General features: G+C 42.5%; 1 protein-coding gene across 4 annotated transcripts in view; it reads left to right on the top strand.

Annotated features, from left to right (window-relative positions):
- Positions 1-661: 661 nt before the first annotated feature.
- Positions 662-14103, top strand: part of zmiz1a (zinc finger, MIZ-type containing 1a) — a 191807-nt gene continuing 178365 nt past the window's right edge. For 3 of the 4 annotated variants that reach the window (XM_036547494.1, XM_036547491.1, XM_036547492.1), the window contains exon 1: positions 665-844. The gene's annotated coding sequence lies outside the window, so the exon portion shown is untranslated. Of the gene's footprint in view, positions 845-14103 lie in introns of all 4 variants that reach the window. The other variant, XM_036547495.1, reaches the window with a different exon arrangement.

Genomic DNA, 14103 nt, shown 5'->3' with positions numbered 1-14103 from the left:
ACATGTCTTTGTTATTCAGAGCCCTCCGTCGGAGACTGGCGAACTGCAAAATACGGAACACAGGATTCACTTTCAACTTCGAAGCGCATAGGTTTCCTCATCTGTTAGATAGATATTAATAGAAGCGAAACAATAACAAAAGTAGTGCTGATAATGATAATATATATGTTTTTTAAATGATCATCAGCAAACACAACAACAACAATAGTATTATGGTGTAATCTCACTTGGTAAAGCCGTCGAATTCACAAAGTTTAAATGCAATTATTATTTTGTAATTAGTTTAGCCTACTTACTGCTCAGTAACAAATTATCACTACTTTCTATTCCAATCATTCATGTATTCTTCCTCTTCCATTGTATTTTTTATTATTAACTAATACATACCAAGGCAGGCTTTAATAATACAGTGTGCATAATAGAAGACACCACCACACACATAGCTAAGTCAATATACCATGTGCTTGTTTTCACGCAGGTAGAGGTATACGCGAACGTTGGGGGTATTGTTTACTAGCTAGCTATATCGCAAATTAGCGTTCTTTTTAGGCTCCTGTCCGTTTTCACCGTTCCTGCAGTCATCCGGCAGTCGGCGTGTTCCTGCGGCGCTCCCGCTTGCTTATACTCTGGGACATAGTTTGTTACCGACCACGATGCATGGCCCTCCGGTAATAGAATAGCCAATGTAATATGACACTTCAACTTGCTTGTTGATTCAGTCACTCATCCCCTGACGTTAAGCTCTGCTTAAGTGTTTGTGGAGAGAAAGGGGAAGACATTAAAACACTGTCTGAAAATAAAGAGGATTTCCTGGCTCCGTGGCTTACTTGGGTCGGATCCTAAAGTAAGTACCGCGTTGGCTTCTGTATCATTTCACACCTCCCGCCTTGTGCCGTGGCTGTGGAGGTTTTGTGTCTACTTGGATGAGGTTCTGAGCTAGCTAGCTGCCTACTTAACATAGCTAACAATGAAGAAAATCACTCGCTGATCGTTTGAAAAACACCAGATTGCAAGCTGAAAGATTTAAAAGTATCTAGTGCGGGTGGCTGTATTTTCATGCGGTCAAGAAATAGTTTGATTTGAGCTTGCTAGCTAGCTAGCTTCTGTTATTGTTAACTAGTTTGTGGTTTGGTCGGCACTAGGCAAGTGCTTGCACGACGTGAGACAGCTAGCGAACTCTGAAATGTGGTAGTTGCGTTTTATAGCGCTTTAACCGATGAAGGAAGCCGAGGAGTGTTTGGAGGTGGGTCCGAGTCATTATTGGACCTAATCACGTTTGTTGAGAGATCCTGTGTTTGTAAACCGAGGGACATGTGTTCTGTGTAGTTCAGTTCACAAACGTGTTAGCTATGTGTTCGTACTCAGCGGTTCGCTGGCATTTATCTACAGTTTGCTTGGTAAGTTGAACTGCGATATAACACTAATAACAAAGATGGAAAAGGTTTACCCGAAAAGACTGGTGTTGCTGAGTGTTAATCTTTTATGCTAGAAGAAAGCTTGTTGGCTAACGTTAGCTAGCCACACAATTGCAATTGTCACTAGGTGGCGAAATGTAAAGTACTGATTAGTAGCTACATACCTATATTTTATGAGCCTAGAGTGAACTTTAATGTAATTTAAGGTATGATCTCCGTTGAATCCAAGTCCGATAAAATTGTTTCAAAGATTCAGAATTCCTGGTATCTGGAATTGAATCCACCTGGACCGCAGGGGCCTCTATTGGAAATTACCGGGGGCCAGACCTCTTTGCTGTAGTTACCTAGATACATCCGTCTAGGAACTTGGAGATGTTAGTGAAAGTATAGGGAAAATGAATTAAAATAAGAGATAAAGAACAATGAGTAATATCCCTATTAGCTAGAGTATAAGTAAGGACTAGAGAAGAAAACCCTACAAACTGAGGAAAGTAATTCGTTAAGTAATCATTATTTTCTAGGAAAAATGTTGATGCAGAAATTGAGATTACAGAGAAACATTGCAACATGTTCGACTTGGTGGAATTATTGATCATTGACTGTCAGTTTTGTCTGTTTTAGCCTGTATGCCATTGTTTTGTTAAATCTCAAACTCAACTCACCATAATTAGTTGGCAAAGAACAAAAAAATCAACATCTGAAAAGCATTTTTGTTATATCGGTGCAAACGTACTTTCAGTTCAGGTGTTGGGTTTTAAAATAAAGTGTGAGAAACCAATTGCACCATTGCAAGGTTTCCTCTGAGTTGGAGATTGGGATGTGAGGCACAAATTTTCAAATCTCAAAACCATACACTATATATTTACATTTTCAATTTGTTATTTAGCAGACGCTCTTACCCAGACTTCCACTGTAGTGTTGTTAAAAGGAGCGATCTCCCTGCTCCGTTGTTTGAACTACGGTCCTGACGCTCTCTACTGCTCTGGTGGACTGGAGGATGTCATCTGGCATTTGAAACATGTTATCCAATGTGCAAGGGGAGGTGAATGATATGGTAGATGTGCGCTCCCTTACACTCATGTTATGGAATAGGCTTACCTGTAACCTATTTTTTATATTGAGGAAAATATGTGATTAAGCTTGTTCATGCCTCCAAAATCCATGAATGTGTTTTTGTGTTTATTTGCAAGGACACAAATGAGGCACATTAAATGTAATTAGTTCCCCTGCACAGTAGTGAATTGCTTCTGCATCAAAGGATAAAGGGATTTTAAAATATATGTTTTATATGAAGAGGAGACATTTATTTCCCTCCTGCACTGGGCCCAAGTTAGGAATCTGAATTGCAGGGGGCAGAAGTGTGGGTCTGAGTTGCAGACCTCCTCCTATTCTAGTTGATATTTGAGGATGCTGAAACCACCAGCCAGCAGGCAAAAGGCTTATTGACACGGAGAACTGCAGCCCAGCATGTGTGGACCAGTCTCAAGTTTACCATTTAATGGTGCTCCCAGTGGACCAGTGAAAAGGGCCCAGATGCAGTGGGGTGTTGATATAACTGTGCCCCCCAAAATAAGTGCATGAGAACCTCTTTTATTCTGCTTCCTAATCAATTGCCATCGTCTGATAAGAAAAAGGCACAGAACCAGCGTTTCCCAGTTACTGTTATGGTCATTAGAGGAGTTTGAAATCCCTACAGATCTGTACATTTTAGTCTATTCTATCATGAAATCTTGTATTTTCAGACAATATTACGGCATGTTTTAGGCATTTATTTCAAAAGAGTGGGTGGGAACATAGATCCATGACATTTTTCATATGACCAAGTTCAGGTAACTCTCTGCTCCACAGATTTCATGTACCATTTGTTCTTGATTGTTGTCAGGGAATTCCAGCACTGTATTACACAATTGTAAGATTTTATGAATAGATAACAACTACACCGACTTTAGCAGCTTTACAGGGACACAATTTTTATATCTGTTTAAATGTTCTTTTTATTATAATTATCTTCAACACTAAGCAAATATGTTTGTTTGAAATCTCCAAACGTTTGTAATTAAAAGGAAAAAACAGCATTTGGTTTTAATGCACCAAAATGACTGCCATATTTTGCAGAATCACCTGAAAGGCATCAGGGTTTTGGTCCCACTTTACAATAAGTCATTTGTAGGCTCTAATCCCTGTGTATTTACATTCTGCCTCTTGCCATTACATTGTAGCTACTGTTTACATCAGGGGTGTCCAACCTTTTTTCATCTGAGAGCTACTTTGAAAAAATGAAAGTGGCCAAGAGCTACTCATATCTTATGTTACTCATGCTTATTCACATATCAAAACACTCACATTAACCAGCTGAATTAAGCTACTTTTGTATATACATGTATCAAATGTCAATATCCAATGCTGTCATTTTGGATGAAAAACATCTTAAATTCACATCAATAACATGTCAAACGTATGTTCTGTATCCATATGTTTCAAATTTGTGTCAAGTGTCAAGCTCACATAATATATCAAAACATCTTAAATTCACATCAAAGTCATAGAAAACAGAAAGCATTGCTACGTGTTTATGACATGAGATGTCAGACAAATTTGGTGATCATTGGACATTATTTTGGAAAATTAAGCCATGTTAAGCCTTTTCCTTATAATGGGCGTCAATAGAGAGGAAAATGCATAATGTAAGATAACGTCCATAATCATAGGTTTTGATTTTTTTGACAGGTGGAAGTGTTTATGACAAGACATGTCCGAGAGAAATTTGGTGATCATTGATCGCTGTTTTGGAACATTAAGCCACGTTAAGCCTTTTCACGTTAAGAGTTTTAGAATGTCCCTGAAATGGCACTGAACGTTGCATCTTTTACCGACTGAAACGCTGGTACCGCAGATGAGGCACACACTTGTCCTTCACATTCGTAGGGGAAAAAAAAAACTTGCGTTCCCATTCCTCATGGAAATAGCACGTTTTGGGATTTTTTTTTGGCTTGGCCACTTTCTTTGTTCATCATAAATCTGCCTATTTTATAAGTTAAACTGGCTTGCTAACACCACCAAGCTCCTTGCTTTAGCTCAGTTGCTACCTCAGTAGCTAGCCTACAGTGTAACTGACGTGAAGATGTGTTGCCAAACCTGACAGTATCTTAACTTATTTGATTGACAGCTGATATCATTTTGTGTTGGAGAGGGGTGGGACATCTGTGTATTTGATTGGATTGAAATGGGAAGAGGTTTCCAGCGTGCATTTATTTGTAAATGTAAATGTAATTTATTTGTTGCTGAATTTTTTTTTTGTACGTAATCTTTGAACCTTTTGGGGAGTTACTCAAAAACAGGCAGTGAGCTACCAGGAGCTCATGAGTGACGTGTCGGAGACCCCTGGTTTATATACACATAGTCAAAGTACTTGTCATTGTGAGACCTGTTTGTGGCTTGTGTACACATGTGTAACTACCACATAGTGTTAATGTACATAGTAGTTTGTGTTGGGTCAGTGTAAATACACAGTCATTATGGCCAATTAAGGCTAAGCAGGAGTGACTGATTACTTTGTGTTTCCTGAGCGGCAGTTTGCACCCCACCAACCAAAAAAAAAAAACCCTGAAAATGAGATGCCTTTATCTTGAGGGGTTTTATATTGCAATAAAATTCATAAATCGGGGAAATTCTCTTAGGAAATTCTTTCCTACTCAATTTGTCCACACTGTGCCAGCCAGAAGCAGATGGGCTCCCCCTCTGACCCTGGTTCTGCTCAAGGTTTCTTCCTATTAGTCAGGGAGTTTTTCCTTGCCACTGTCACTTTTGGCTTGCTCTGAGGGAGTGTCGGGCCTGCAATACCGATGTAAAGCTGCTTTATGACAACTCATGTTGTAAAAAGCGCTATATAAATAAACTGAATTGAACTGAAAATAAATGAGCAATGAATAATTACATATATTTGTTTCTTAGTTTTCCTTTCAGAAGTGATCCCATCAAGACTGAAATAATGGTATTGAGAATAAACAAAGCACACCCTGCAGCTAGCTCATGACAGACCCTCACCTGAACACATGGGTTGAGATGACACCTACACAGGTGTAGTGTTTCGCTGGGCCAACTGTGTGTGTAATTGTGTTTACTTTGTGTATTATGATGGGGCACAGCTCACAAGACCTGCCTCTGGACCCCCTGAACCCAGTTCTAGTTGTTATGATACAACTCATATCAATTAAAATACGATGACACATAACATGGAGTTGAATTGTACTGTACTACCATGAAAAATAACACATAGCCAAGATGGTGCAGCTCTGTGATAACAAGTATAAGCTAACAATAGTTAGCCTAAATGGATGCTTGGCTCCAAGCAACAGAAACAAACATTATATGATTTTGTGACTTCACTTTTGTACTGTTTGTCAATTGTGTGAACCTTCCTTGAACTGTCCGTGAACTATGCTGTAATTAGGGCTGGGCAGTATAACGACTTTTTAAGGTATATCAATATATTTTCAAATGAGATATAGGATGAGACAATACTGTTTATATCGATATAGTTTGATGTTGCGTTACATAACCTGTTTCTTCAGTAAATCCGTGCCAGTGTTTGCATCTCTCCTCTCTCACACTCTCCGCGCAACCCCACCCCCACTCTCCCTGTGCGTCTGCGCGCAAATGAACTTAACTGCTTCTTTGCCCGCTTTGAGGTAAAAGGGTTAGACAATGTAGCCACACCCCCACCAGCTACCACCAGTCACTTACTTACCATACAGACACAGGAGGTAAGGCGAATTCTCAGCACTGTGAATGTTAGGAACGCTGTGGGGCTTGATGAGATTCCAGAAAGAGTGCTCAGAGACTGCGCCCATTGGCTTGCAGAGGTGTTTACTGACATCTTCAACCTGTCCCTCTCCCAGGCTACTCTACCTGCCTGTCTGAAATCAGCCACAATCATACCAGTGCCCAAACAGACCAACATCAGTGGTCTGAATGACTATAGACCAGTGGCACTCACACCTATCATAGCAAAGTGCTTTCAAAGATTGGTTTTAAAGCACATCAAATCCACGCCCCCCCACCTTGGACCAGCAACAGAGCAAATAGATCCATGGAGGATGCCATTTTCACGACTCTCCACACAGCACTGTCCCACCTCGAACAGAAGGGGACATATGTGAGGATGCTTTTTACAGACTACAGCTCTGCGTTCAACAGTATTGTCCCCAGTAGGTTGGTCACCAAACTCCTTGAGCTGGGTCTCCGTAACTTACTGTGCATGTGGATCAAGGACTTTCCTATCCAACCGCCCACAGACAGTCAGACTCGGGCCCCACATCTCCCCAAGCCTGACCCTCAGCACCGGCGCACCACAAGGCTGCGTGCTGAGTTCCCTTCTCTATTCTTTTTATACATATGACTGTGTCCCCACATACCCCTCAAACACAATCATTAAATTTGCAGATGACACAACAGTGGTGGGATTGATTTCAAACGGTGACGAGGCAGCCTACAGAGATGAAGTCTGCAAACTGGCAGAATGGTGCACAGAGAATAACCTATCACTGAACATCAAAAAAAATAAAGAACTCATCATAGACCTCAGGAGACACCACAAGGACCTCTTTCCTCTAAACATCAAAGGAGAAGAAGTGGAGAGGGTTTCCAGCTTCAAGTTTCTAGGAGCCCACATCACAGAGGACTTCACATGGACAATCAACTCCATTGCTCTGGTCAAGAAGGCTCAACAGCGGCTGTACTTTTTAAGGACACTGGGGAAGACCAACTTGTCCGTGCAGCTGCTCGTGTCCTTCTACCACTGCTCTATTGAGAGTGTATTGACATACTGTATTACAGCATGGTATGCTAACTGCACAGCAGCAGACAGGAGAGCTCTCCAGAGAGTCATAAACACAGCCCAGAAAATAATTGGACTATCCTTGCCCTCACTGGAAGACACCTTCAGATCACGCTGCCTTAGCAGAGCTAGCAACATTCTGAGGGATGCAACTCACCACCGCCATCACCCCTTCTCTCTGCTGCCATCTGGGAGGCGCTACAGGGCCTTAAAGACCCGCACTTCCAGGCTCAAAAACAGCTATTACCCCAGAGCCATTACTGACCTGAACTCCACAAAACACTGACCCCCCTACCATCACCACCACCCCACCCCCCATGTGCAATAACATCTGTAAATAATCTGGATATAACACGCAATAATGTTTTATAAGGTGCCATAATATTGGTACAGTGGTACATTTTGGCACAGTGCAATAATATTTTTACATGGTGCAATAGCATAGGTACAATACACAACAGTAGCTCTTGATATGCCACTTCTTTTTTTTATTCTTTTACTCTTTTTTATTTTATATTTATTATCTGGTGTGCTTGTGTGTGTGTACATGTGTGGAATGTACCGTCTCAGGGGCTGCACAGCAAATTTCATTGTACAACAATGTGCTATGGACAATAAAGGCATTCTGACATAGCAACTATTGTGAGTTAGTGGGCAGAACTGTTCAGTAACATAGCCACTAAAAGTAAGGGCGGAGTGAGAATAGTGATTGACATTGTTACACTGCACTGTAAGCATAAAGTTAACTGTAACTCTCATGGTCTCACAAGGATAAGCCGTAATTATAAACATCTTCATATCTCATAAAGGTAAAAATGGGAATGTTTTTGGTTCTGAGGGTATCTTCTTTCTGGAAATGTAACCCAGCAATTGGAGTCATGTTGGAGCAGGTCTGGTTTCACATGTAATGGTTTATAACATAGCTGAATTCTCAGCAGTGTTAACTGACTGTATTCTACTTCTGTCTTCGGATGAATGAATGACAGCGGGTCCACATCTGTATCATTTTACAGTCTCAGCTGTCAGGGTCTCTCTCTGGGAGATTCTGACTGATGTTTCACTGGAATCCCGCTTTATCCTTTGAGATTTGCCTGCATGTCTGTTAGGCTGTTGACTTGACAATAAGAGCATGCTTTCTCAGAAGGCTCCCTTTATTCCTTGTTCAATTCAAGCAATGCACTGGTGGGAGCTAGGAATCGCTGTGACACATGTTAAATAATTCAGTTCTGAGTACAAACACACATGGAAGGTTTTTACTACCAAGCGCTGTAATTTTTAGGTGGAAAGATCTGAGCTGCTTTCATAACATAGGGATCCTAAAATGCATATCTTACTACAGTTACAATTACAATTTGGTATTTTGCAGACACTTTTTTTCAGTTCTGATTGGTTGAGGAAGGTCATTCCACCGCCGTGGAACCAGGGCAGAAAAAAGATATGTCCGAGTGGCACGGCTGCCAGGTTCCCGAAGTGAGGGGACCGCCAGCTTCCCAGTTGAGGTTGAGCGGAGAGATCTGGTTGGAGTGTATGGAGTTATCAAAGATGGAAGGTAGGAAGGGGCAGCGCCTCTTGTGGCCTGGTAAACAAGCACCAGTGTCTTAAACTGGATGCGGGCTGCTACTGGAAGCCAGTGAAGTGTAGTGAGTAGCGGAGTGACATGAGAATGTTTTGGGAGGTTGAATACCAGGCGTGCAGCAGCATTCTGAACCAGTTGAAGCGACCTGATGGCACAGGCTGGTAAGCCAGCCAGTAAGGCGTTGCAGTAGTCAAGGCGGGAGATGACTAGTGCTTGAACTAGGAGCTGGGTTGCTGGGAAAGGGCGGATCCTCCTGATGTTGTAGAGGGAGAATCTGCAGGACTGGGTGACTGCCGCGATGTGACTTGAGAAGTTTAGGTGGTCATCCAGGGTCACGCCCAGGTTTTTGGCTGACCTGGAGGGGGTCACTACAGAACTCTCTGGTGATTGGAGCGTCAGTTGTTGGGGAGCTCTTTGCTGGAAAAAAGAGAAGCTCAGTCATCTCCATATTGAGCTTAAGATAGTTAGTGGACATCCAGGAGGCAGTGTCAGCTAGGCAGGCTGCAATGCGTGGCTGGACCTGAGAGTCGGAGGGGGAGAAAGAGAAGAACAACTGTGTGTCATCTGCGTAGCAGTGGTAGGAAAGACCGTGGGCAGAGAGAACCTGTCCAAGTGATTTAGTGTAAAGGGAGAAAAGGAATGGGCCAAGTACGGAACCTTGTGGGACCCCGATTCCTTCCAAGATACCTGATAGGAACGGTCAGATGGGTAGGATTCAAACCATGTGAGCTAGGGGTGCAACGAATTATCAACATAGTCGACTAAAATCGATAACCAGATTAGTTGCCAATGAATTTAATTGTCGATTAGTTGGTGACATCATCGCATGTGTTTTTCGTGCTGACTTGGAATGCTCAGACATGTAGCCTAAGCTACGTTGCTTTACTGGAGTGAACAATAGAGATGGCAACACCCTCACGACCAAAGACCTCAAAAGTGTGGCAGCATTTAACTCTTAACCCTTTCACATGTAACTTATATTTTGTGCTATGTAGCGTGTGTATTACATAGTTTATGTTCCGATCAGTGTTATTAAGCTTTTCATAGTTTTCAGTTAGCATTTGCTATATTTTTAGAGTTAAATCGCTGTTTCCTCAAAGCTAAAATTAGCTAGAATTTTTCCAATCTAGTTTTCTAATCGCACCGGTTTTAGCATGTACGCGCTAAACGGCTAATCACACCGGTGTGACCGTACGCGCGAAAGGGTTAACTCTGCCAAGAAGGTTGTGAACTGCAACATTTGCAAACCTGACCTTGCCTGGCATGGGAGCACATCAGTTATGCTCGAGCATCTGTAGAGGTGGCACGCTGGCTCTCTGGATGATGAAGACTTGTCTCGTTAAGTTAGTTAGCTAGCTGGCATAGCTAATGTTAATGGTAAAAGCCATGTTACTTCATGTTATGAGCTGTAACATTTTCTATTTTGAAATACATTTTCTCTTGATTAATAAATTATTAGTGACGTTGAACATACAGTGTAGCAAATAATAACCTATTATTCACAACGATCCTATTCATATTCAAAATGTGCCCTAACTTCACAATGTTAAACCAGAGCCCGTCTGCTACTTAGAAATTCCCTGTTTAAATGTTGCATCCTTGTCATGGCGACGTTTATGGTTGGAGATAGTGATGCTGCCGTGTGCACAAGTTTAGAGAACACTGGAGAATTTGATACTTTTTAAATCGCAACAGATTTCTACAACTCATGTCTATGCATGCGTGCCCAATGTGGGTTGCATTCGAATTAATTTGAACAAGTTATGGGTTTGTTGGATTTTGTAATGCTACCATGGATCGCTTTCTTCAAACGAAGCAGACTGGTGCTCCCCAGCAAGCAACTGCCCTCACTGAATTAGTTCTAGGAACCATTCATTAAAAGACGTATTTTTCAGGGCTGTCAACGTTAACACATTAATGCTCATTCGGGATTAATCGCGAAACTTTAACGCATTAACGTAAATTAATCATATTATCAAGTTTGAATGCAACTTCCTTCCATAATTCCAGCGCTGATATTTACCTGACTGAATTACTGGAAGGCGTGGCAAATGCAGATGTGCTGAATGGCAAATTTCGTTTTAACCCTTTCGCGCATACGGTCACACCGGTGTGATTAGCCATTTAGCGCATATGCTAAAACTGGTGCGATTAGAACACTAGATTGGAGAAATTCTAGCTAATTTTAGCTTTGAGGAAACAGCGATTCAACTCTAAAAAATATAGCAAATGCTAACTGAAATCTATAAGAAACTTAATAACGCAAATGAAAACATAATGAACCACATAAGGAAACACGCGCTACATACCATAGCAAATAAGTTACATGCGAAAGGGTTAAAAGGAAATTTGCCGTTCAGCACATCTGCATTTGCCTTTCAGTAATTCAGTCAGGTAAATATCCGCGCTGGAATTATGGAAGGAAGTTGCGGTCAAACTTATATAATATACATGATAATATGATAAATTTTCATTAAAACATTAATGCGTTAAAGTTTCGTGATTAATCGCAAACGAGTGTTAACGTGTTAATGTTGACAGCCCTAGTATTTTTGAATGAAGTTCATAATCCGAATAGTCAATTATTTGTTTCAATAATAGATAGATTATTCGACTGTCAAAATAGTCATTAGTTGCAGCCCTAATGTGAGCGCAGATCCTGAGAAGCCCATCCCAGCAAGGGACGAGAGAAGAATCTGGTGGTTCAGTGTCGACCGCTGCGGAGAGGTCAAGTACTCTGAGGACAGAGCTGAGTGACTTCGCTCTGGCCAAGTGAAGTGCTTCTGTGACTGCGAGGATGGCAGTCTCAGTGGAGTGGCCGGCTTTGAATCCCGACTGGTTAGGGTCCAGGAGGTTATTCTGGAGGAGATAGGGAGAAAGTTGGTTAGACTGCGCGTTCGAGGGTTTTAGAGAGAAATGGTAAAAGAGATACTGGATGGTAGCTTCTGACATCAGTTGGATTTAAAGTGGGTTTCTTTAGCAGTGGCATGACCTGTGCCCTCTTCGGAACAGAGGGAGCTATACCAGTAGACAGGGAGCTGTTGATCATGGAAGAAATAAAGGGAAGGATGTCCTCAGAGATGGCCTGAAAGAAGGGATAGGATCAAGAGGACAGGTAGTGGGATGGTGGGATTTTATTAGTTGTAGAACATCAGAGTCAGTTGGGGGGAGAAGGAGGAGAAAGTAGTGGGAGTGACAGTGGGTGCGGGATCTAAAATGGGGAAGGAGTTGAAGATGTCTTTTACCTTCTTGTCAAAGAAGGAGACAAAGTCACAGCAGAAAGGGATGAGGGAGGAGGAGGAGAGAGGAGGGAGGAGAATGTAGAGAAGAGTTTGCGAGGGTTAGATTATGCGGAGTGGATCCTGAAGAAGAGAGTGGAAATGGGGTAGGTCATCTGGATATTTTGATTTCCGCCATCTCCTTTCAGCTGCATGAAGTTTGACTCTGTCTGCACGAATGCAGTCAGTCAGCCAGGGACTGGGAGGGGACAGATGAACTGGTTTGGTAACGGGGGACAGAGGATGTCCAGGGAGGAGGATAGTGCAGAGAGGACAGTAGAGGATTTTTCCTCAACAGAGAGAAGTGAGAAGGATTCAGCAGAAGGGAGAGAAGAGCACATAGCAGAAGAGAAGGCACTTGAGGAGAAGGTGTGAAGCTTGCGTCGAGCTGACAGTAATGGGGTGGGAGCATAGCATTTAGGGGAGGATATGGGTGGGAGAAAGAAGGATAGGAAGTTGTGATCAGAGGTGTGGAGAGGAGTGACCGTGAGATCAGGAGCAGGGCAGCCTCTTGTGAAGACAAGGTCCAGCTGGTTGCCAGCCTTGTGTGTTGGTGGGGACTCCACTAGGGTGAAGTCAAAGGACTGGAGGAGGGGAGGAGACCAGCAGACTGAGTAGAGTTCAGCAGAAGATTGAAGTCCCCAAGCAGCAGGATGGGAGTGCCGTTCTCAGGGAAGGAGCTGAGGAGGGTGTCCAGTTCATCTAGAAACAACAGCAGAGGGCCTGGTGGATGATAGAGAACAGTCATGTGCAGTTAACAAGGGGAAGAAACAGTAACAGTGTGAAATTCTAAAGAGGTGGGGGAGATGGAAGAGAGGGAAGTGACACGGAAATTCCACAAGGTCAGTAAACCAGTTCCTCCACCCCTCCCCGAGGGTCTGGGGGTGTGGGGGAAGGTGAAGACAGAGGAGAGGGCAGCGGGAGTGGCGGTGTTCTCTGGTGTGATACACATCTCAGTGAAGGCTAGGAAGTGCAGGGACAGCATGGAAGCCTGAGCAGAGATGAAGTCGGCCTTCTGTACTACAGACTGGCAATTCCAGAGGCCACAAGAAATGGCAACAGTAACATCAGTAGAATGAGGTGGATGAATAAGGTTAGACAGGTTACAACTGCGAGGTTGAATAGGTTGCCACCTGCAAAGATAGGGAGGGGAGATTCGGACAGGAATGGGTAGATGGCACATGATTAGTGTATGTGTGGGAGAGGGACAAGATGATGCAGAACAGTAGGTGTTAGTAGCACAAACTCAGGTAGATGTACACATGGATGCATGAACCAGAAAAACAACACAACAACTAGAGCACGGAGACTGAGAGAAAAACCAACCACAGCTAGCGAGCAGACATAAGAACATAAGAAGGTAAGAACATATGATGACGAGAACAGGCCATTCGGCCCAACTAAGCTCGCCATTTCTTAATTAAAGAGTATCCAAAACTGCATCAAGTCTAGACTTGAACACAGCAAGGGTCTCTACCTCAACTACATGACCTGGCAACCTATTCCATGTATTGATAACTCTTTGTGTAAAATAATATTTCCTTATATCAGTGCGGAACTTACTCTTAACTAGTCTCCATTTATGTCCTCTTGTTTTACAGACTGAACTCACCCTAAAGAATCTATTATCCTCTCGCTTAGTCTAAATAGGTTAAGTAACTTGAGTCTTTCCTCATAGCATTTATATTTCATGCCAGGAACTAATTTAGTTGCCCTTCTTTGAACCTTTTCTAGATCTTCGGTATCTTTTTTTAGTGCGGTGCCCAGACTGCACACAGTATTCCAGGTGCGGTCTGACTAAGGCATAACCTCTTTAGATTTATACTCAACACTTTTGGCTATATATCCCAGCATCCTGTTGGCCTTTTTTACTGCTACAGCACACTGCCTAGATCCTGTTAAGCTTGGGTCAACCATTACTCCCAAGTCCTTTTCAAATTGAGCACATTCTAGTTTTTTTCCCACCCATGAAGTAGTCTTGTTTAAGGTTCTTATTTC

This window comes from Megalops cyprinoides, chromosome 15 (assembly GCF_013368585.1).
Source record: "Megalops cyprinoides isolate fMegCyp1 chromosome 15, fMegCyp1.pri, whole genome shotgun sequence".
In the NCBI taxonomy this organism is placed as follows: Eukaryota; Metazoa; Chordata; class Actinopteri; order Elopiformes; family Megalopidae; genus Megalops; species Megalops cyprinoides.
Note: the sequence above shows the minus strand (reverse complement) of the source record. Positions and strands in the feature narration are given on the sequence as shown.